General features: G+C 39.3%; 1 long non-coding RNA gene across 1 annotated transcript in view; it reads right to left on the bottom strand.

Moving 5' to 3' along the window:
* Positions 1-18,939: 18,939 nt before the first annotated feature.
* Positions 18,940-25,909, bottom strand: part of LOC129366418 (uncharacterized) — a 64,876-nt gene continuing 57,906 nt past the window's right edge. Inside the window, exon 3 of the long non-coding RNA XR_008606618.1 lies at positions 18,940-19,997. This is a non-coding gene — a long non-coding RNA (uncharacterized LOC129366418). The remainder of the gene's footprint in view (positions 19,998-25,909) is intronic.

Raw genomic sequence — 25,909 nt, 5'->3', positions numbered from 1 at the left:
CTCAAAAGGTCTGAGCTGAAAGTGTCAGCAGTGATGCTCTAGCAGCTCAGCCATAACAGAGACAGATGATCATCAAAAGAAATTATTTTTTTAATTTCTTTTTATTTTATGCTACACAAAAAAACAACATAACTAACTGACACTGAAACAATGAGATGAACCGCAAATGATTTGTCTTTTCTGAATCCAAATATTTTTACCTAGAGAATCCATCATCTTTCATTCAAAAGACACCCAATCTAAGATTAAAACAATAAATCTGATTAAACCTCTCCTTCATCTTTACAAGGAGTCCAGAAAATGTGGGAGCCATTTTGGTGAGTTGGATCCAGCTTATTTCATTCCTCTCCCTGCAGGTGTGCCTGTACAGCATGTGAAACCTGAGAGTAGATTAAAGTACCAATCCCCTAAAAGGAAAAAATGCTTTTAGGAACTTTTAACACTGTGTTTAACAATGTGTTTTTAGTGCCCACTAAACCCAACACACCACACCACATGGCCAAAAAGGGGAGAAGGAGCATCCTACAGACGGTAAGAGGCGAGAAAGACAGAGGGAGGCTTAGGCTCATCACCTTGCTTCAGAAGACCATACATGGATCATATTTATGTAGTTTTTTGTTGAATAATTGATATAATCTGCCTCTAAGACTTGTAAACAATATATATATTAAACTGATATCAGCGAATGATTGAAAAGATTAATTTAAAATTAGTGTTTTCTACAGAAATCTAATATCTGAAAAATTTGATATATTACTTCATAAGTATAAAAAAACAAAAGCCAAAGGTGTAACAACTGTAGAACTAACTGGGTTATTCTTCAAACTATCAGAATAATAAAATGTTCAGTATTTAAACCATGAATGTGGGTTTTTCCAACATCATAAATCCCTTTACACACAACCTTATTATGTAAATGACTTTTTGTTTTTTGATACTACAATATGTTCTATACTAGCACACCAGATTCTTCTAGAAAATATATTTTCAAGGAAATCTTTCATAAATAATATCCTTTTTATGATTTTGCCTGAGGCTTGTTAGAAACCATTTGGTAATTTATTTATTGTTTATTTTACATGTCCTATCCTGGATTGTGGCTCTCAGAATTGTTCTATGAGTGTTTAGGTGAGGCCCACCAGATCAACGTCAATAACTGGAGTATTACAGGTTTTGCTACGATCCTCCGCTTGACAAAACTTCATTAGAAATTGCTCTATTTATTTTAAAGATAATGAAAGAGAGAAAGGTGTAGAGAAAGGGAAAGAAAGAGGTAATTGCATGTCTAGAAGTATGCTTCTACACCTGCAGAAAGAGGAAAAAACTGAAAACAGAGACAATAGCAAGAAAGAACTTATGCATGTATAACAAAAACCACATCATAAAAAAGTACTTGGTACAAGGCAATACAAGATGTATTTAGTAGCAACCCCAGCCCAACATATTATCTGAAAACACCGGTGTTATTTGATTTTTTTTATGTTTTTCTGTTGATTTTTTTTACAAGTGCAGGGTCACCCTTCCCTGCCAGGCTTCACTCATCTCAGTTCATCAAGTCAGAGACTGAAAGAATCTGTAAGAGTCTTCAGGGATGCCTTATTGGAAATCAAGTTCTGGTCACTTATCTCATGGATTGACCAACCTGGACTTTATTTCAAGCTTCAGATCAACCTCAATAGTTACATGAGAAACCTGCCCTCAGTCCAGTCCAAAACATTTCACTTGCTCCAGAATTTCTCATAGTTACATATTACACATTTTTAGAAGCTTAGACAAAAAAACATTGCAGTAGTTTATTTTTTCTTTTAATATATCAACAAGGAAATAACAGGCAACGAAGTAAAACTGACCTTACTTTTAGAAGAAAACAGTTTAAGACTGAGCCCTAGAAGGACATTTTTTCAACTGTATAAAAGAAAGACGCAGCGTAATATGACAAAGCCCCTGACAAGGGTGTTTTTGACCTCTTCATACCTGTGCTTGTAAAAGCAGCCACAGGGGGTCCCAACAAGGGAAGAAATGGAAACCATGTGACACAAGACAGTGCCTATAAATATAGCCGAGATCACAGGGGCAGTTTATACAGGGGTGGGCAGACTGCCTTTTTACCAGCGCGTCTACAACATCTTTAAAAGTTTCTGTCATGTCATATGAAACCAATAAAAAACGAAATACTTCCTCTCTTGCAGAGAGAAGAAGCCTTAACCTAGCTCAGCCCTGTTTTTACTAATCTGCAAGACACTCTTTACCTTTGTTTTGTTTGAGCTTTTCTTAGCTTTGCTTTTATGGTGTTCAAGGTTTTATTTGTCAACCCCCTGTGCTCTTTCTTTACCCTCTGAATGCCATATGTGGGTCTCTTTGTCCTCAACACCTTTGCAGGCTCTTCACAGGTATGTTTACAGTAGACAAAATATGAGATATATGCTAAGAATAAAAATAGAAGTAAGTGCAAAAAAATCCCTTGCAAAAATATTCACAACTTTTTCATTTTTCTAAAACATTGTCACCCAACTAAACTGAAAAGCCATATAACCATCAGACGAATATACAGTATGAAAGACAGTGCCCTAGTCAGCAATTTTCAATCTCCAAGCAAAATGGCATACAGAACAGAGAACTAGCATTGAAAAGAACCTCGATCATATCATCTCTGCCAGGAAAATCTGATGTTGGCAGGAGTATACTATGGTGATGCTTTACTTCCTTAGGGAGAAGGAAGTTGGACAGAATAAATGGCAAAAATGTGGGAAGGCAAATACATGGCAGCACAGGAAGAAAGCTGCTAAACATAAGATTGAAACAGAAGTTCATCTTCAACCAGGACCTACACATTAGAGTTACAATGCAGTATTTTCGACCCAAACATACTACTGTGCTATTGACCCACTCAAAAGTTCAGAACTAAACTCTCTTAGGAATTGGAGGAATGAGTTAAAAATTGTTGTCCGCATGTGTTGCCCATTCAGTCCAACAGAGTTTGACAGATTTTAAGCTGTTTTCCAAAAATGTTTTTCTTAAATGGAAAAAAAGTTAATGAATGCCCTGTATCTCTCTATTTTGGTTTTACAATGATAAACTACTTTGCCAATCAGATAAAATCCTAAAAAAATAAAATATTTGAAAAAATAGGGAAATGTTAGTTGGTTGTGACTACTTTCGCGTGCATTGTACTTCTATTTTATTGTTCAAAACATTTAACATAATGAGCAGACAAAAATTAGAAAATTATTTTTATTTATTTATTTTATTAAATTATCTGATAGCAGTAAAAATTCAGTAAATAGCCACAGTTACAGAATATTGTTTTACCTCCCTGAAAAGAAAGTCGAAGAAAATACTTGCAGATAAATATTAATTTAGAAGATGGTCTAATAAGGAGCTATAGTTTTTCTCTCAAAGAGAATATCCATCAGACAAGGATGTCATACATTACATTTATGCCAGTAAAATTATAAATTAAATCAAAAATGTATTTGAGTAAACCTACACTTTAGCCAAAGAATTGTAAAAACACAATAGTATGTTTCTGAAAATGTGGCTCTAACTATATCTTGTCACTGTAATGACTGCACAAAATCCAAGTTTCCCTTGTTAAAAGGTTAGACTTGCCTCAAAGAGTCAATGTGGTCTTAAAAACACCCACCCCGATCTCCCCTTGATGTATCATTGACATGGACAGTAGTGGACTGAAGACTCCTACTCTGTCTTTCGTTGGGACAATGACCATCTTTAATCTGGCCATAGCCTGCTAATGAATGGGGGCGGGCACACAGCCCAGGGAGAGGAAGGCAATTTCTGGAAATGATTACAGACTCATTTCCTTGTTTATCCTGCCTTTGAAAAGAGAAAGAAAGACTCCCCCCCAGCTCCCTGCCCTCCACCCACAGAGGTCCTCCACTTATTGTGTCACTACCCCCACCTGACTCCCTCCTCCACCTTGCCTAATCTCTCATTGGTCGTTTGTCAAACGCCCTTGCTTTAAGCTCTTTCACTTTTGCTCTGGAGCTTTGACAGATTTATCTCAGTCAGTGAGCTATTTTCCTCATCCCTCTATCCTTTCTTACCACCTCTTGTGTTGTCTCTTTTTCTTGCCCTCCCAACAATTGTAGAAATGAGGCTCCCACTTGTAAACAATTTCCCTACAAGATCAAGCTGGGTCCCGTACCTTTTTATATAGGCCTGGCCCGGCTCTTGTCTTCTTGAAGTGGACGAGTTGGCCCAGACTGAAGCTAATGGCTGGAAATCTCTAACTAACCTCTCCAACAGCTGTCTCCAGGGTCCCCTCTTTTTGTGTCCTCTACTTCAGCCTTGTGTCCCCTACGGTTTTTGTCCCTCCTCGCCCTTTTGCTCTCTCCATCGCTGCCAAAAAGTAGGGGATGAGTGCACTAGCTGATTGGGGAAATAACCTTTAGGAATTTTTCCAGAAATTTGCCTTTTCCTTCAACAAGTGGCTCAAGGCCGGAAGAAAACTGAGGCGGTATAACAGGAGGTAAAATGAGGCTCAAAAGCTTTTTTTTTTTTTATTCTGTATTTCTTCTTTTCTCTCCACTCCTTTCAGTAAAAGAAGAATAAGAAAAGACCCTCCACTGGACAAGTCTTTCAATTTGAAACATAGGTTCAAAGCCACTGAGAGATTTGGGGCTTTTGTGAAGGGTTCAGGGTAATGATGAGAGGGGAGGAACAACATTCAATTCCAAACAGCTTCCTGGCCTGTTCTGCAGAGAATCTCTCCAAGCCCTTGGTTGTAGGACCGAGACCTAATCCACACAAATCTACTCTAGTCCGAGAAAAGCTGTTTCTAGTCTTCAAGTGGGTGAAAGTACTGCTGGAGTGGAGACTGCTGGCTGACTGAGGAGTCCTGGTGGCTGCTTGTGTAGCTTACTAGCAAACGCATAAATAGAAGGTCAACAGTCCTGCAGAATTTATAAGATAATGGGCGCCATCATTAACAAACTAATGAATTTTTATGAACAAAGTGGTTGCCTCAATGCGTTGAAAAAAATTTTTAAAGTGAAAAACTAAAATGCATGAAGATACACTTTTGAAAAAAGTTGAAGTTGTTTTCCCTACTGGTCAGTATGTGAAAAGCAAGCAGTTATAGACTTATGTTTAAGATATCCATCCATTATCTCTTCACGCTTGTCCCGAGTGGGTCGGGAGTTACTGGTGCCAATCTCCAGCTGCGTTCTGGGCGAGAGACGGGCTACACCCTGGACAGGTCGCCAGTCTGCCGCAGGGCAACACAGAAACAAACAGGACAAACAACCATGCACACACACACACACACCTAGGGAGAATTTGGAAAGCCCAATTAACCTAACACTGGACTGTGGGAGGAAGCCGGAGTACTCGGAGAGAACCCACGCATGCACAGGGAGAACATGCAAACTTCGTGCAGAAAATAAAAATGTTCTTTCTTTATTTTCTGCAAATAAAGAAAGACCCCAGGCCGGGAATCAAACCCAGGACCTTCTTGCTGCAAGGCAACAGTGCTAGCAACTGTGCCACTGTACTGCCCCATGTCTAAGACAAGAGTAGTAAAAAAATTTAAAAAGGCATGTGAAACCAAAGCTGAAAACTCACATTGACACGCAAGATATGATAACAAGAACCACCAGTAGAGAGATAAAAGAGAGTTCTTTACTTAAAGTGTTTCAGTTTGAGTTTACCACTTGCCTCTTATTCTTATCTCTGACTACTGTAATTTTTCTGTAGTTGGTCATAATCACCTCAAAATAACTGCCTCTTCCTACTACTGTTAATGCGGCCCGAACCGCCGTAATAACCCTCAACGCGCCTCCACATAAAATGAATAAAATTCCTCAGAATAACTTGGAACTGGCAGCTGATGCTGATTTTTAGTCACTTGTTAGACCACTTGACCACTCTATCTCACAGGCCAAACAAAATCAACATGGATTTCTTGATGCCTCTGCTTGGCTACAGCTAGTCCCCTACACTGGAGTGTCTTATGAATGCTCAGGCTAGTTAGAATGGCCAATTATGACAGCAGATAAACAGTTTTCCAGTAAAGGTAAGTTGTTTCCCCTCCCTAACCACATTGAACAGTCTGCACACAAACACTATTTCATAAAATATGGTGTGAAAAAGCTTGAAGACTGAATGATGCTCAAGTACTGTGGCTCTAACCAAACCTAGTCACTATTTTGGCAACATGATGTTTTACTTTTATGAGCTCTAATCAGATTGTTCTTCAAAAGAGCCAGCTTTTGCATACAAATCTTTACTTTCTTGTTTGTGTATTACTGGAGCCCATTTGCAGCAGACTGGTAACACCTGATGACTGTTATCTTGCAAAACCTCTTTGTCTTCTAACAATATCAACAAAACAGGAAAACCACCTTTATGGAGTTTCCCGTCTAGATCCAAATCAAAATAAATGTATGTAAACAAAACCAAAGTCGATGGGTTTTACTTGACACTTTTCAAATTAGGTACACTTAATCCATAATTACAACTTTATAACCCAAAATATACTAAAAGTAGTTGTTTTTGTAATACAATTGTTTTATGACTATTGCAAACAGCATAAATAGTTTGTGAATCAACTGGATGTACTGGCTCTGGGTCAGTCCTCTTCTACAACAGTGCACACCTTATTTTCATACATTCAGTGCCTTCAATGTCATTTTATGTTTTAGTATGGTGTCTTTTTAAGATGATCAGAAACTTTATTTTAAATGAATGCCTGTAAAATGAGAGGCTCTGCTACTGTCAGACACTCAAATGCCCTGAGAAGGAAGGTGACAACCTCCCATCGTGCCCACCGTGCCCTCTTATTGCTGATGACACATTTAATTTGGCCTGGCAAGTACAGTAAGCATTTGACCCAAGAATGCATTAGCTTACATTCTAGGCCAACTGGCACAAAGACGCACTCTGCACAGTGCCTCACATACCTGCTCAAGCTGTACTAACAAGCTGGGACCACAGAATGCTTTTGGAATATAGTACAAATAAATGCTTCTGAAAATGTATTGTTTAAAATCCATCTCATCCTAAAAATAAAATATGTTACATTTTTATATAAGCAAATACTCTTGTATGATGTTTAAATGCTGTTATAAAAAAATCTGAAAAAAGATGCACAGTGTTACACAAATAACTTAAAAATATATAAATATGTATTTTCATACTCGCATTGTCCATGTGTTGTCAGAGTGATGGCGGTCACGAGCCATGAAGACTGATGAGCAAGATGCTGGGTGACATGCCCTGGAAGAAATGATTTGTTGTCATCCTTCATCACACCTACCTGCTTTTTTCACACTTGGCTTCTTTCACTATTTTGCGTCCCTCCCTCTTACATATTTTTTTTCACCTTGCTGAACACATATTTCACTGCTTCGGGACTTTTTAGAGCCATGTCTCCCCCACGCCTTCATATGGTCATCAAACATGGGTACCAGCTCACGGTGCTGTACTGTTTGCCACCTGCAGAAAAACAAAAACACAAAAACAAAAACCTGCTTCCTTCATCTGTCCTCAGACAAAGAGCCCCGCCATCCCCTCACTGCCCTCCCTGTCCCTTGCTCTGTCACTCCTGTCGAGCTTTTCACTTGCAATTAGCTGTGGCGGGCTTCGCACTCATCAACTGTCGCGAGTTTAGCACCCAGTCATGAAGGGCCCTGACAGATCAAGCTAAGGCACCCTGACACCACTGGTGTGAAAGAAGATTCTAATTCTGGATAATTAGCTGACGAGAGCATGTAAGAGGGCGAAAGGAGGGTGGGGGTCTGCTGAGGCGAAGTGGCACTGCGTCGTAAGCACTTTCTGTCAACTTAATGTTGATCTCTATTCAGTCTTGCCGTCTCTTCTCCATGCAACAATTTTTATTTCTGTCTGTTTCATAGATTTTTCTTCACCTCTCCCAGCTTATTCTTTACACTTTTCTGACAATTATTCCTGATTTCTGGTTTTGATCGTACATTTATTCCGGTTATCAGGAAATCCTTTTGTTTTGGATAGTTTCCATTGAGTTGTCCTCACTCAACAAAGAAACACATAATTTAAACAGGACTGTATAGTGTATGTCTTGTTCAGGTTTAAAAGACAAACAAAAAAAAACTGAAGATGTTGAGTTTGGAGAAGGGTTTTCTTTGTTGATCACATCCTCTCAGTCATGGCGATGTGAAGCTCATCTCAATATCGATAGTGACACCAGTGCGTCAGTAATGTTCAGTTCGTGGCAGGCTTGTTCCATGGTGGTTTCTGGGTTATTGCCTCTATGTGAGAACAGTTATCACAATACTAAAATTAAAGATATGTACTTTGTCTGTATGTCTCTGTGAAGGACTGGCGATCTGTCTAAGGTCCACTCTGCCTTTCGTCCAATGAGATAGGCAACAGTTTCCCTGCAACTTTACAAAAATAAGTGTGTATAGATACTGAATGGAAAACCATGTCTGAAATCCAACTTTTTGCTCCTTTTTTCTTATGATACTACATAAGAAAGTGTTTTAAATTGTCCAGCTGCTGAAATGTGCTATACAGAAAAACTTCTCTTGCTTTGTATTAATTAGGAAATAGTGCAAATTAAAAAAGAAGTGTGACCTTGTGATTTGCTTAAAAGTGATTTGGTGATTCCTTATGCAGATTCTATTTGGATGCCCCTGTGTCCCACTTGTTAAAACAGAATTGTAAAATCCCAAAATATACATCCTTTATAGAAGTTGTATATCATGCCAGAGGAATGTGGTGAAAAAGAGAGAACTAATAATGCAAGTATATTTCCAATGGTGGTGCTAAAAGCGTTAATAATAGCATGTGAAAACATAAGCAATTGTAAACATATAGACACACTTCAACAGATTTACACACAATAATAGCAGAAAGCCTCATTATCTTGGAGCAAGTCTTGATGTAATGTGGAGATAATGCAGAGTGACAATTGTGATGTCATGTTCTTCGCACTACCGGCTGGGTAGTTAATGGCGATTAGAGGCTGTGTGGGGGTTCTGATTGGTGTAAGAGGACAATGTGACAAACTCTATAAGCATGTATGTGTGCATCTATAATATCTTTATTTGTGACCTGCCCAGACCAGACATGGACCACATCAGTGCATTTATTCAAAAATTTAGAAACGTACCTCGGATGACAGGGATTATGCATGTGGATACTTTCAAGCATTCTCTCTCTGCAGCTTCCCGGCCTTAACAACACATTTACTGAGGTAACCATCCATGAGTGTCTACATATCAGACCGTGACCCAACAGTTAAGACCGGCGCTGGGACCTCCATGTGCTGGACACACAGTTTGATCCATTCAACTGTGGAGAAGGTGGGCCCCAGCCACTAGGCTCGAGCCAGACACAATGGGGAAGATGACGGATTTTGAGATGATATCTATTACTGTTAGTGACAGCAGTCCCAGAAAGCGAGCTTTGACGCTCCCAGACACTGACAAGCCATGCAGAGTGACACTGATGGCTGTGGGCACAAATCAGAATTGCTTTACCGCATCGGCAGCGCCCGGATGCAGCTATGCTCTCCCTAACCCTAGAAACAAACCTGTGCCTTGTGCTGCTATCATCTGAACCCAACAGTGAGAAACTAGTACTAAACCTCATAAGTAGTTAAAATAAACTGAGAGAAAAACAAGTCAAATGTTAGTATCATGGCACGGAAAGGGGCTTTGAGCTCTTTTTCTTGTCTTCTTTATTTTTTTTTTCTTATAGTGGGAGAATAAACTTAAAAAGTCAGTCTTTTGAAAAACATTGCAATGTCTATGATAATGGCCTAAAAAATGTCAATGATTCTTCGACTCTTTGGTGCCAACATAATGACAGTGCATGTAGTTTTAGAGCAGATACAAGTAAAATGTTGAAAAATGGGAACAATGATGTTCCACAATAACTTCTCTCCTTATTGCAGCAGATTCATGTCATTTTTTCCAACTTCTTTTCACTGGTGTTGACTATAAAGACGGAAATGACACTGATTGTCTGCCAAGCCATTGCTCAAAGTTGTGGCAATGCGTTAAGGCCTTGCACTCATTTTCCACTTCAGTCCATGTGTGGAGTTTTCACAAATTACAAACAGCTTGTTATTGTAAAATGAAGTACTTTCTTAATTTGAACATTTTATATTTTGTGGGGTTTTTTTAAGAAAAAACATGGCGATGATTTTAAAAATATAGAAACCGTAAGTAATATTGGGTTGAATGTCCCTTTATCAGTTGCAAGAACCAATTTAACTTTTGTAGCCATAAATAGCTTTATTCTGATTAAATATTTTTCCTCTAATGAGAAATTATGGCGCTCATTTTGATTGGTGGATTTTTTGTCACAGAGCTAATGCTTAGCTTAGAGGTCCAATTCTAGAAGCTACATGTTAGCCTGCTTTGCCCATTATAAATCCAGTTTTGATGTGTTTTTGTGATCTTTGTCCTACAGGAGCATCCAGTTCTCTCTAAATTTCAACCATCTAGTTGTTGTTAAGTTGTAATAAGAATTTCATCTTCTTTGTTTGCCATTTGTACCGAGTCATTTTACTTGTAGTAGTGTAGGAATGCAAAAAATTATGACTGGCTGATTATGATGACATGAAAAGGGCGATTGTTCTGTCCTAAAAATGTTCTAAGAGAGACCTTTGGTATTGTTACAACTTTCAGACACTGCCCTCTCTGGAATCTGTGGTTATTCCAGAGAGGGCATGATTATGCATAATAAGGATCCCATAACAACTTTTCATTTCCCTTTCTTGCTAATTTCCCATTGAAAAACTTTGATATGTAGTTTTAAAACAAGGTGACGTAAAAAACACTTTCTGCAAAAATGCTTGCACAACCAGGTAGAGATAAGGACATAAAAGAATGAATAATGAGGCCACAGCGGCATCAGTTGTTTTATGTGCTTGTGTGTGCATATGATCACCAGCATGTTGCTCCTTAGAGCAAGAAGGGAGAGGTAGTGGTCCCCGCTGAGCTGAAAGGCCTCTGGCCACCATGCCAGCACAATCTCTTCAGCACGTCAAGACCCCCATCGCTCGCGTATCTCCTTTTCCTTCTCTGCCTCTCGCCTTTCCCCCAACCCGCGTTTATTTCTGTCAGCTTCCATATTCTTGTCTTCACAGCGTGTTTGCTCGTACTCACAAGACATTTCTAGTCCGTGCAGACGAAGAGCTGCCGCCAACAGTGGGGACCCCTGGTGAGATGGTAAACAGGCACACCAGCTTCTGCGGGCAGGCACTCCGGTCGTACATGGGGCCCGAGGCCATGTCGAAGTCAGAGCTTCCTCTTATCGTTCCCCTCCACAGGGATGATCACTATCCCTTTTTTGGCTCTGGTTTGACACTGCCTGTCCTTTGAGATGTACCAACACGGGCACCCGGTTCTTCCCCTGCAGTCGTACGGCCTCCATATGCACACATCACTACAATGAGTGTCCTTCGGTGAAGACCCCAGCTTTCCCGATTTTAGAGATATTATCTGAAAAGATTGTTGCCCGTGGATAGCAGCAAAAGGTCAGAGAAGCATTCACTGATCATGACCATGATAAACACAATGCAAGCTCCGAGTAGCAATTGTGAATTGAAAGCTTAACTGTAATATAGCATACATACCGAAACGAGTTAAACTTAATTAAGTGCATGAACCTTTTAAAAATAAAAGATGTTCAACAACTACTAGAATTTGACAAATATTTAAAAGAAATAATATTGCATTCAGCAATGTACAACTGTGTGAAAAGACATCCTATGAACTCTCAGACAGTGCAATAAAAACATAAATAACATACATTGCAAACTATAATTCAGTATTACCATTTTACCAATAACAACCAGTTTACAACTTCATAAGTATTCTTAAAATATTTTTAAGAATAACTCCCCATGTTGAAATTCTGGTCCACACAGAAACTCTGTTATTTAGAGAATACCATCATTCAGCTTGATAATCAATCTTAAGGTCAAGGAACCACATGGGAGTAAGCAGACGGAAATTGAAATCAGGGCTGGACAACAGGAAAGTCATAAAGGTAGATTGCATTGCTTTAAGAAGAAGAAATAATAATAACAATAAAAAACTATGTATAATAAAAAGTATCCAGCTCTGATCTGTATCTCTAACTGTATACAGTACTTTTGTTAGATTTCATGCAGCTGCCTCAGTGTGCTTTATTACTTGTCTTTATCTTTACAGCTTCATTATGCTTCAGTCACTGATGAACATCTTGGAGCCAGGACGGCTGTCCATCTGCCCTCTAATGAGATGAGCAGGAAGGAGGTCTTCAGGAATTGATGGCTGTCATTCTTGTAGGTTTCCTCCTGCTCCAGCCTCTGTACATCAGTTAGAGGAGGAAAAGCCCATATATAATGACACGAGGGTTTGTTTCACTGATTTACAGCCCTGACTCACAGCATACCCTTTCTGCAGAGAGAAATTAATATTTGCCAGTGAATGTGAGTATTAATAATGTTTCTGCACAACAACCTTTTCTCACAAAGGTTGTTGTGCCTGGTTAATGAGCTATGGGTGAAAAAATGTTTATTGACCTTAAACGTTTAAGCATACATTTCCAAAATGCATCAATTAGATTTACGATTAAGAAATTTTGAGGCTTATAGGGCAAATAATTGAGGAGCCCCTAACACTGACTTTTTTCTCTGAAACATTAAATATTTTTTCACATTGAATAAATAAAAAAAATATTTACACATTGCCAGATTTATCAAAGTTGCATCGGGGGCTATAGTAAAAATAAATCTGACTCATGAACCAGCAAAAATTCTGCATCAGAGTTTTGCAACTTTTTTCGAAACTCACAGAATATCAAGGTATCTATTGCAACAAAAAAATAAAATATCTGATATTTCTTTTCTGGAAGAGGCAGATGAAAATATACGCATTTAAAAATAACATAATGATTGCGTTTTACTCCACAGACTGGGTATTCTGGTTTAGGAACTAAAAGGGATCCATCAGACAACTCGTGTATCACTTTGTGAGATCCGAATGTGGACCTCCATCGCTGCCCAACAGCCAGAGTTTTCTGACAGATCGTAAAAGATAATTGCATTGCCTGGGTTTTTTAAAGTTTAGCCAAGGAGTCCTCCAGGGTGGGCTAGGAGACCTAAATGTGGTCTTGCAAACACATTGAGTTAGATGCAACCACAGAGCAGAGAACAGATAACACTTCACTTCTGTTCAGCTACTTGTGCAGATAGAGCAAGAAGAAAGAAACACTTTCTTCTGCCACCTGTAAGTTTATTTCACACTTACAGCTGTGAAGTAAAAGGTAATTTCACACCTTTGTAGCATGGTGTGAAATTACCTGCAGAGGTAATTTCTAGCATACCTCTGCAGTTTGTGACAACATGAAATAATCCTGTAAGTAAGTATGAAAATTTGTCAGATTACCTGTGATTACAGTTCTGTGAATGTGTGTTTGTGTGTGCGAGTACGTGTCCATGTCCTGGTGTGTGTGTGTGGGCCTGGCAGACCCAGACCCAGCAGCCTATAGGAAGTTGTTGCCCCGTAGGCTTATAGCCCTTCTATAACTTCATTAGGTGTAGGTAATGGCACTGAAGTCCAGGAGCTCATAATGTAGAACCAGAGGCCCCATCCCCCCCACGGATATTGCTCTGGTATGCATGTGTCAGATATTTAGTTGCATGGACAGAATACATGACATTCTGTGTGAAATTGAAAGCATACTGAAAATTTGAACAAGAAAACTAAATAAATGCATTAATTCTTGCCAGACATATACAGGTCTACAGAATAAGACTTGTATGTGTGTGAATAAATGCTTGGATTGAATATAAATAGGTAAAAATAATTGATTCTAAACTCTTGAAAATCCATACAATTCACACCACTGATGCAATAAACACAGTCCAAACATGGTCAAAATTCTGCTGACAGGCAGATTGAGGTTTTTCCTTTGTTGATGTGAATGAAAGAATGAGCAAAAAAGTGCTGTTTCTTCAAAAAATAATATATTAAACTCCCAGGTTAAAGCAACATAATCTTCAACCATTGCACTCTCAGGTGTAACAATCGATTTCAAGAGGTAAAGATTAAATTGCCTTATCTCATTATCCATATATGCCATTGTTTTGTAGGTTGTCACTCGCCCTTGGCAGTCAACCAGATGAACACAAAGTCTGCAGAGAAAGGAGAGTTTCCATAGTGCTGAATTGTCATTATAGAAGTTACAAGGTTGAATAAGCAATAAGAAGTTGGGATGTAATGAATTATGAGGATACAGGTCACAAGAAGAGATGTAACTATTTTGTTCAAGATAACAATATGAGATGAAAGTAATAGTTTCACAAACTGCTTTCTACTTTATAAACAGCTTTAAAGATTATGATAAAGAACATTATGTTTTTAACAATGTATGACTATGTGCATTGTAATAATTTGTTTTCTTTAAAACAAACATTTCCTACACATTAACTCTTTTATAACAGGATCAACAGGCTGATGAAGCATCCTGAATCAAATGTTGGGGACAAACTGGATTTAAATGTTTTTGGTCTGTTTTTAGCAGAGGTGTTGCATTGCAATTTGGGAGTAAATTAATAAACAAACCAACCTACTATTTGCCTTGACAGACTTCTGTCATCTCTAGAAATACTCAGATTACTCTGTCATCTGCTTTGGAGCATGGTGCAGAAACGATCATCTTTAATGTGAACTAAAAATAGGAAATTATTATAATTTCAATGGAAACAGGATGAGATCAAATACTATTTCCTACATTAGAGAGGAAGTGAAAGTGGTGGAGGAATATAAATGATTCGGTTTTCAACTGGACTATAAATTGGACAGCTTTAAGCACACACACTTTAATGCAGAAAAGTAATTAGAAATAGCTGTCAGATGCTGACAGAAATTGAGACAAATTTTCCTTTGATGTGAAATATTGCAGTCATTTTGAGAAAACTCACTCACTCACTTGCTTTACCTCCACTAAACAAAATCATTTCTTATCTAGATTTTTTTTTTTTTTATTTACCCACCTTTGAAACTTTTTAGGATGTTATGCGAAAAGACAGCATTTGATATTCTCCTGGATGCTTGACATAAAACGTAAGATAACATCCATTGGGAAGCAGGGCATGACTTCTATGCCATCAACTACTTGTCTTTGCTGGTTTTATTTGAGTGGACCAAAAGATATGTCTTATTTGAATAATCAGTCTGGTCATGGACAGTCACACACACTGATTGAGGCGCACATCTCACTGCCAGCGTTGGGCCTTGTTTATTTATTTGTTATATGTCTGAACTTGCCTGTCTTGATGTTGTTGTGTTGTAAGTGAGTCAGAAAGGGGGCCCTTAATTTAATCAGTGGGCTCTCCTGTTGGATTGAGACTATCCCGCAGATCTATGGTAATACACAGCCCGGGGTGGAGGACAATTCCATTAGTGGAGGACAGTGACTGGGGCCGATAGTGCTACAGATAGGACCCCCTTCCTTCTTCCTCTGGCTCCCTTTGGCTGACTGGCGTTATAGCTCCTTCAACCTCAAGTTTTCAGACGGCTTTGTGCAACTCTGAGTAAATCCAGAGCCTGCAAAAACAATATAAAATAAAATATTGCCACCATTTTAGAAATAAACCTAATCAAATTGTTCAGTCATTTATTAAAGAAGTGCACATGTAAGATTACATTTTTATTATTTTGGTCATCATCTTTGAATCACTAGTGTCTTGGTGTGTCAAAAAATGCATCATAATTTGTGTCCTGTTTTTAAAATATATACGTTGTTTACTTTCTCTTACCAATTCTTGTCTTTTTTGGATTTATAAAAAACAGTTTGAGGTAAATGTTGAAAGTTAAATTAATTAGAATGTCAGATTTTCATTAGTGTAGACAGAGCATTTTCATAACTTAGCATTAGATTAATAATGCTGTTTTGGGGGTTTTCTGCTGTATTTGAGTAGCACTGATTGGAAAAACAATGGATTATATTGGACTTAGCAGAGTACAAGGTGCGAAAGAGACAATAGCCATTGATTTTTTATTTATTTATTTACTTATTCATTGAGACTGTTTACACCAACATGGACACATAGCGAAATTGAGATTATTTTTATACAAACTGAATTTTGTATAAGAATTTTTGAAAAAACAAAAATTTTAACCAGTTCTTTCCCCACAACTTAAATGACGGTATTCAGTTTCCAATATAAGCTTAAAATATTGTATGAATAAGAAGAACTAATCAAACACATCAGATGAAACATGAGGTACAATTATTTTTCATAATCTCATCAACGTTATCTTGCCATTGTTGTGTTTGTACTCTGAATCTTCTCCTGGGTTTTGATGAGGTTATTGACTATGCCTTGGCCTCCTACAGGTGAGCATTGGTATTGCACCTACTTTGACTGGAATCATCGCTGACTTTTTGAAAACCAAAATCAGTTTAACACATGTTCACACCAGAGCAGTAAAGGCCCAAGGCAGAATAAAACATGTATTTGTCCAATGTGTATGCTATTCAGAGACATTCCCAAGGCATGGCTAGATTTAGTTTACATTTTTCAGCCAACCTTTACAAAGTTGGGCCAGCAAGTGAGTCAGACTTGGCCAGCCTCTGATAAAGCCTGTGATGAAAGCCCACCACTCTTGTTTTTATTGTCCACTCTCCACCAGGCGGAGTGTTGTGGGAACTCTGGAGACTTGTGGCTGCTGTTTGATCACACTCTGGGAGTTTGACCTGTCACTAAGTGGTGGCAAACACAGCCCACACACAGAGCAGCGAGCATCGACAAATCTATATGTGTGTACGTGTTTCCCACACACAGTGCCGCATACCTCACCAGAGGAGGCAGGTCACAACATGTCAGAGTGTTGAGGATTCATAATGGCCATTTAGCCTTCAACAGCTAATATCAGCACTGCTGATTTACAAGGAATTGGGTTGTTCTGTTCCTGTACTCAGGAGTTGCTCATGGCAAACCTGTTTGAAATTAGACTGTATTAAAGTGCCACACGAAGGAACACAGATACAGAATTGCACCCATTTATATACGTACCATAATGATAACGACAAAAATAAACTAATTCCAGAGTTTGATGTCTAACCATCACAAACCTTGGACCCGTTTCCATAGTTTGAAGAATGCCAATTGGTAACCAGCTGTTTACAGCCAGAAAGAGTGACAGGGACCGCAGGGACCTACTGAAACTCCATGGAATGACAGAAGCATGGTGACAAGTGATGACGGCACCCTCTCTCATGCTTGTGTTCCTAAACTGCATAGGACAGCACCTTCAGCAATAAGACAAGATGGAGATCATACACAATGCTAAGCTAATAGCCACAATATGCTCTGTGGAAGTCAGCTTTGATAGAGGCTTGGCTCCATGATCACTGCTGATTGGGGAACAGCGTGACTCGTGGATGTCGGATTGCATATTGGAAAAACAGCAATACGTCGTCAAGCTGGTTTCCAAGACTACAATAAGAACTGGGTAAAAAAATCTTTAAAAGATACAATAGTGTTCAGTGATGGGTAAATAATGATGAGCTACTGGATTTGACCTTAAATTCAACTTAAAAAACCCATTTCTGAAAAGTGTCACTTAAGCGCTAATGGAGACTGTGTTTGGTGTTTGTTGGAGATATTTGTGGCAGCGGTAAAGTGTACACAACATGTCTGTGAAGATTTGACTAGACGGCCAAGCGAATAACATTCTGTAACAACTCTTTAAGCTTAGCTTCTTGAAAAAAAACGTGCACATTTTACTGGCCTCTGTGACCAACTGGAGACCAGAGAGACATTGACATGACCCAGATAATAGGCCCAAAGTCTTGCCTCCACAATTTGATCAATTTGCAGTTTCCTCATAATCGCAGGCACCGTGCTGTCCCCCGCAGCTACTGTGGACCCCTCTCCCCTTCTTTCCCCAACACCCATCCATGCAGACACATTGCATAGTCGCCACAGCAAGATGCGCTGCCTTTCTCCCCTTTTCCCCCCAAATCACTGCTAAGCCTGCATGATGCCTGCTGCCAGGACACAAACGTGCTCTTGCTCCTGTCATCTCTTAGCAGGCACAGACAGGAGAGAAAAAAGCTGACAGTTTGTCTTGTACCATATGCCACGTGGCAGCAATGCCTAACTGATATGGCCAGAGTTTGGGTCACAGCCAACGGCTGCTTTATTCTATCTATTTTATTTTCTTTCTTCCTTGAATGTGCATGCATCTTGAGTGGAAATCTTAAATATAATCGCTGTGCTGTCAGCAGGGTGGATTTACTGCCTCGGCCCAGCAAGTTGAAAGAGCTATGTTGGCTATTATTTAAAGAATAATTTAAATACAGCTCTCAGATAGCTTACACTTTGTTGAAATTGCTCCACTCATTAGACATAGGCAGTGGTATGCAAAAAGAATGCATGTTTTTTTCCGCAGAAAATAAGAAAAAAACATTTAGTTAAGTCCCCTCCTCCCCTTTGCCTTAAGAAATATTAGTTTTCAGCACATCCTCTCAGTCATGAATTTACCTGTGGGGTCTTTTCTTGCACAGAGCCAGGAGAGGAATTTGAGTAATGCTGTAGGTAGTTTAAAATTGACTTGTGTAGTTTTGGCTTAGTGAAAGCAAATTTGTTGCTCATGATGTTTTTAACCCCTAAGATAGCACAGCTTTGATCCCTTTCCACACAGCTTAAAGAAAGGCAAGTCACAGACCCTGAGGCTACCCACAAATGTCAGACAATTAGGTGTTTGCTTACACCTCGGATGGGAGTGAGGAGGACATGTTAGGGTCTATGTATTTAGAATATTTGAATAGAAGGTCTGGGAAACTGAATGTGATGTTCTCAGTGCCTCTAAAACAACCTGTAAAGTGTAATTTTATATAAATAAAAACACAAGGAGAGAAAAAAAACAGCAGAGGGACATTTAAAACAATAAAATATATTTAAAATCAAACAATTTCAATAAACTCCATTTGCAAATTAAATAAAAACCTCCTAAAAGTGAATGAACAACATACTCAAAATCTCTATAAATATAAAATGTCCAGGTGATGATCTTTGTTTTTTAGATCATCAAACAATACAAAGCAGAAAAGTAGAAAAGTCAATACTCCAGTTTGATATTCTTGTACTTGAGATCAAACTTGACTTCCTCTTTTGTTTAGGTTTCAGCATTTTGTGTAACTTCAGTAAAATTTCACTGCAAGATTTGATCAAGACATTTATTATTGTACATATTCATGTTATAAAATGACTTAACTGACTAGTGTAACAAAGACCATTCTAAATGAGCCCTTTATGTAAATAAATAGCAAAGTGATACAGTTATTATTCTAAAAGTATTCACACCAAGGTAACCTCTTCATTTGATGGTCCCTGACAGAAAGCCTCTGGGTGTCAACATTTGGTTAGTATTTGGTTACAGATCACATTTCAGGTTAAATAAATGTTGTGAAACAGTATGCACTCTACATTTGGTAGAGCAACTCTCAGATTGTTGGACTCAGTGTTGGACTAAAATGGGCTAAAACATTAGAAGTCTGACAAGATATCTACAGAATATAAATGCAATCAACTTTTACCTTTAGCATTGTGGCATGCCATATTGACAATACATACAAAACTTTGGTTAAAGGTGAAAACTAAAATTTTTTCCTAACGTTTTGAATAATCTGTTTTAGTACAAGATGGCTCTGATGTGTCATCTGTTGCAGCTGCCAAACCTGGAAGAAGGTTCCATTTTCGCTCGGATGGTTCCTTTCCCACCTTCGCTGAGAAATCAAAGGGGAAAGCAGGAGCTGATGAAAAAAATGACAAGTGAGTGACAGATGCCTTGAGGAGCTGGAGGGATGAGGGGAGGGTGATGGTGGAGGTGCGTTAGCCGGCAAGAAGTAGAACTACGCCACAGGTAAGAAGGTGCCAAAGTAGACGTCTGATGCACCTTTGATGGTGCCGCCGGGCAGCGGTGACACAGGTAAGAGGCGAAGTGAAGGGGGGACCTTCCAGGCTCTTCACAGCTGCTTCTTTGCCCCTGTCATACACATATTCACATAAAAGAAGCTTGAGAAAATGCAATTCTGCTTTTTGAGCAAGGAGGCCCAGTCAAATTATATGACAGTTACACAGTAAAATTACAATGTCACCTTTTTGTGTGGCTATGTAAGGCTTAGCACTGTCTGTCCAGCAGTCAAGTTAGTAATACTCTTTTGAGTACAAAGCAGAATAGTAATGCTTTGATTAATGCTTTAGATTAAACTAAAATCTGCCATCTGCTAAAATCTTTATACTTTAAACTTAACTGTATAAATATAATAATGTTTTTGATAGGCAATTGTTTAGAAATATAGCTAAAATGTTAGCAATACTCTTTTGAGTATTACTAACTTGACTGCTGGACAGACAGTGCTGGTTTGGGTTGCCTGGATCCACAATTTGACTTCTGCATTGAGTTCAGCAGTTTGTCACTTGTTTTCTTTTCTTTTAACATCCCCATTCTCATCCCACAACTTTAGAACAGGTGTCCAATGTAATTACTGACTGTCTCTTTGGCTGCTCCCTTTTTAAAAATATGCTTTTTCCCTATTATACTCATTCTGATTGGGTAATGTGCAAATTTCTTTGTAAATAACACCAACACTAAGCATTGAATTTAAACCTTCCTTCTAGAATTAGCTAATGTGGAGCAAACATCACTATCTACACCTGACCTTGATATGACCAGTGCAGTTTCTTCTAGCTTCATAACATATTTATTCATTGTGTTGTGTGTGTTTCCAGACTCTTTTCTGCTGTTCTACTTCTGACAAATCAAGAACATTGTTACAATTATGTGTTTTTTTAAACCAGCATAAAAGCATAGATGAAAAAGTTAATTTTGAAGTCTCATGACATCCTCAGTTATCCACTGATAAAGATTTTTTTATTATTATTTATGAAACAGTGGAAATCCAGCCTTGTTTTCTTACTTGTTCTTGAGGTTCAGTCTTACTTCCAATTTGGCTCAGTTTCCAGTGATTGGAAAAACATATATCCTTCAAAATGTGATGTACAGTGGTGGCAGTGTGGAAATACTATTCTATAGCAACAATAGAGAAACTGTTGGAGGGTGCAAACTAATTGAGAGTGAATGGAGATTCACCCTCCAACACAACAACAACCCTAAACATGCAGCCATAGCTACAGTATGACTAAATGGTAAAATCATTTTCAATAAATAAAAATATGATTTCCCAATAGGGATGTTTCACCAGATTAAAGGTACCTTTGAAGAAAATAACCTTGAAGCAGATATAAAACAAACTTTGTTTGTAAAAAAAAAAAAAAAAAATCTTAATTTTTCTTCCATTTCGAAATACAGCTTTTGTTGGTCACATAAAATGACAATGAAATGCATTATAGTTCATGGCTATAATGTGTTTTTTTTTAAGTGCTACGTACTTTTGCAAGGCACTCTATCTCAAATGCTGAACCATTTAGAATAACTGTGCATAACTGTGCATTTAACATTCATTTCTTAATAATTATTTTGCCTTTCTGATACATTTCCCAATATATTACTTGCATTTAGAGAATACTGAAACATGTTAATAATCTTTGTCACATATACAAAGCCGTCAGTCATCCAGAAGTATTGGTTTTAGGGAAAGGTAGATCACTCATAGAAAGCCCATAGTTTTCACACAATTTCTAAAGATTTGAACAATCAAAAAAGCAACTCTGTTTTTCTCCATACAGATGAACTATAAATTAATCAGAGGTTTAATATTTTATTTAAGCGCCCTCGGTGGCGAACGGGGCACCCATCTGTCTCTCTTCTCTCTAGTGAGCCGTGGCATGTTTGACTGAAGTGAAAGAGAAAGAGAACCTCTGACTGCCTGCAACGCAGCTCTTTGCTGCTGCTCAGTGTCACTGCCACTCACCCGCTGTCCTGATGTGTTCGTTTCCCTCCACCTCCATTAATGTCACTGTATTCCAACATGCTTGCAAATGGAAACCCATACAGGCCCTCAAACTGGGGAGAAGGGGAACACTTCATTTATGTTTTAGGTGTACATGGATGCTTTAAAGACAGAACAAGAGTGGTATTTTTTTGGCATATAAGGTTTACATTAACAGATCTGTCTTTGAAATTCTGCTTTAAAAATTCTTGTTTTGTACTTTGGTGACCTGGTCTACAACTGAACTCTGCTGGTTGTAATCCAACTAGGCTGGCTATGGCCCCACAGTTGGTGAATGGAGATGTTTAAAGCACACTGAGTGACAAGGTGCATAAGAGGTCAGCATTCTAGAGGGGCGACCAATTGGATCATGACCCATGAGGGACAGATATGGGCAAGGGATTTAGCCTCAAAGGTCGCACCGGGGTCAAGGAGTGTCTTGCATTCCAGACCCCTAATCCTTTCCCTGCTGTCTGGAACGCTGGCCTTCACTGTTCAACACATCAATCCCCATATGAACAAAAACACACACCTCTCGAATATGCTGTGCCTTAAACAAACTTGCACCTCCTGCATCCACATCGCCACCCTACTATTTGCCTTAAGCAGAGAAAGCGTGGGCTTTAGGTGCCCCCTCACTCAATTTTCTGACCTTCCACTTAACCACCCACCTCCTACAGGGCCATAGAGTTTCTCCTCTGCTGAGACATCAGAGTGGCAGGGATGTAGGTAATTTGTCAGGGGAACCCAATCCCCACTGTTCACGCTCATGTGTGTGTGGGTGTGCGTGCGCGCGTGTGTGGGTGGGTGTGCGTGGCCAAGCATGTGCGTGCACTGGGGGCTTTCTCTGGGAATTTCTCAGACTGTGTCGCCAGTGAAGGCAATCCCAGACTGTTCAGTGTCAGCGGCTATGTAAGCAGTGACCATAATGGCAGCCATGAATTGGAAGCTAGGGCATCCTGGCCACAGTGATTCAAGCCATCCATCAGCCTTATGTGAAACGCATGTCATCTAACACCGTGCAGCATTTTAGGCCGCCTCTGTCGAACACATATATCTTACATGCAGCACAGATGATTTTGGAAGTCGAACCTGTTGACATTTACTCCCTGGTATCCTATCACACACTTAAAACCCACAAACACAGTGGCAAAACTACCCCTGCTGTGGCTTGGACTAAAACAGCTTGTGTGCAGCAACATACACTAACCATCAGCCTCTAAATGTTTGTGTTGGAGCAGCCCTCCTGCCGGGCTTTAGTTGAACCCCACCCCCAATCCCCCTACTCACTTCCTATCCCACTACGCTATACCAAACAGAGCCAAATAAAACACAGGCTAACATAATGTAGCAGCATGTCAGCGGTGGGCCCTGGAGCAAGTCTGAAACATGACCCACTCTGAACCAGCCATTAGGACGAGAGTTAAAGCAGCTACGGTTTCGTTCTTGCCGCACAGCCCTTATGTTGCCCAGTGCAAGGCCTGTATGTGTCTGGCAGCAGCAGATTGAGTGATGTATCCTGTGTGGCTATAGTGTGTACAGAGGACCAGAGGGAAGTCCCAGAAGGGGACTACTTCTCCCTTGGCCCACAGGCCACTGCACTTCATCAGTTTCTCCAGTGGGAAAGGCCTACCACTGGATCTCAAGACATGACGAAGCTTACACACAAGACAAAATCAGGTAATCCAAGCAAAGGCACAAGCTAAATTATAAAAGGTGTTATTTCTGTTTTAAAATTAGTAACAGCAAGTGAATCCACTAAGTCATGTAAATATCTTATGAAAATAGTTATTAGCTTGTATTGTGTCTATTCTCCAAGTGTCAATTATGGAGGACTTGGCAGCAGTTGAAAGCTGGAGACCACACAGTTTTTTGGAATTAAATTGTTTAGATACTACACCCAAAGCACAGGAAGATATTTGCCTGTCTGTGTCTGGAGAAAAAAAATTATGAAGAGATTTGTAAAATGTGGTCACTTGTAATCACTTGTGTTGCTAAAGCAGGAGGAATTCTGTTTGAGGGAGCACCTCACTAATTTCTGCCTTGGAGACAGAGTTAAAAGAATCACAAGCACATGGGCCCATGTCAAAGCATATGGTCTGGCACAGTTCCTAGGCTCAGATACAGGCCACAAGCACAGATTCAGAGAAGGTGAGAAATACCTTACCTTCTCTTGCGTTGATGATGGTGACTCCAAAACTTGAGAGGCATGTAGGGAATTTCTCATGCCTCAGCAGGAAGCAGGGATCCCTTCTCACTCTTTGCACAGATAGATTCAGAAGACATACCACGCAAAACCTTGCTAATCTTGAAGCATGCAGTGTGGCTACTGGTATCAAGTGAAACAAGGTCGTCTGACAAATTTTCTACAAAAAAATTACATATGTACCAGAATCTTTTAGCTTTCATGACGCAGACATGTTTTGTGCAAAGCCTGCAGTCAGGGTTAGTATAAGCTTTACATCTTGTAAACATATTTGTTCATATTAACATTTTAGTTTATTTTGTCACATCACAGCCACAAAACTGATACAACAACTCAAAGTTGTCCTTAATTATAAACTGAGCATAATTGTCAACATTCCTTACAGATACCAATTTCATTAGCAAAATACTCCACTCTTAGTCAGACGGAACAGAGGATATTTGTGAATAGATTTTACAACCTGAACTGTGAATTTCTACAGCCCCTTTAAAGCTTACAGTTTTCCTGTTGATGACTTCTTTGATCGATGCTTTCTTACTCAGTCTGTCAGCTCAAGTGGACAACTATGTCATAACATTTTCATTTTCAATTGCAGAACTTTATTCAAAGCTATTTAAACATAAATAAAACTTACAATATTGTTTCACCACAAACTTCAGAGAAAAAAGAGGGTTCAGGTGGCTTGTTGAAGAAGTAGGGCATATTTTAGAGAAACTCTTTTGATAGAGACTCATGGTGAGGGAAGTTTTGAGTGCAATTGAAAGTCTCCAAACTTAAAGCAGTGATGAAAAGTAGCATCATGTCATTAGAGATTGCCTCTGACAGAAATGAGAAAACAGAACTTGATAAAAGCCTTGAGAATGAGATGGACTTACTTCACCAAGAAGATCATCTAACTGTGTGAGAAATTTAACAATCTGGCAGAAAGTGGAGTCTGGACCCAGGCATTTATGAAGAGTGTATATGTGGCTGAATAGAAACAGCTGGCCTTGCTCACCAAGACTCAATTCTGAAATTAGGAGAGAGGGGAAAAAATAGAGGATAGACAGCCACAGACTGGACTGTGGCAGCTCTCGCGACACGTGGAGCTTTTTTCAAGCTTTAGGGGTTGAATCATTGCTTCGTGAAGTGAAGAGGAAGCTTTGGAAGGAAAATAAGGAAGAATAATCGAGAGAAATGGAACACGAGCCAGAGCAGACGGGGAGAGTTGGTTTACAGTGCAATCAGCATTAAGGAAATTGGTTTGCACTAGCTCTTTGAGTTGAGAGAGGTGATTGATGCTAAGTTAGGCTAGCAGGAAGGAAGTGGAGAAATTAGCAGCAGGCCAGGGCACTGAGAGCTGTCAACTACTTCCTAGTCAATCTAGGGGTGTGAGGTACCCTTAATCCAGCGCCAGACCTCGCGTACCACTTGTGTTGGCTTTTCATAGTTAGAATTGGTGCTGATATGATGCATGTACATAACGCAGAACTTTTCCAAAAACTATTTTCAAGCAGTTTATTTGGCCCCTTTCCAGAGCACAGCTCTCTCTCCTCACAAACCTTCAACAGCACTTCACAACAGCACAGCAGAATCTCCAGGGCACTGTGTCAAAACTTGGCTCAATGCTTGCCAACAGTGTAGCCATGTCAAGCCCCTGACAATAGTGGTAGTAGCATGCAGGCATTGTAATTAAGCACGGCAACAGAGGACAGATGCAGAAGGGGAGAAGACACAAAGATGCCCTTGATACCAGAGTGTCGCGTTGACAGCATTTCCTCTGACAGCTTCATCTCGTAGGCCACTGCAGAAGCCCTTACG

Source organism: Poeciliopsis prolifica, unplaced genomic scaffold (assembly GCF_027474105.1).
Source record: "Poeciliopsis prolifica strain line A6 unplaced genomic scaffold, Auburn_PproV2 SCAFFOLD015, whole genome shotgun sequence".
Classification (NCBI taxonomy): domain Eukaryota; kingdom Metazoa; phylum Chordata; class Actinopteri; order Cyprinodontiformes; family Poeciliidae; genus Poeciliopsis; species Poeciliopsis prolifica.
The sequence above is the reverse complement of the archived record's forward strand: the minus strand, read 5'-3'. Positions and strand labels throughout refer to the sequence as shown.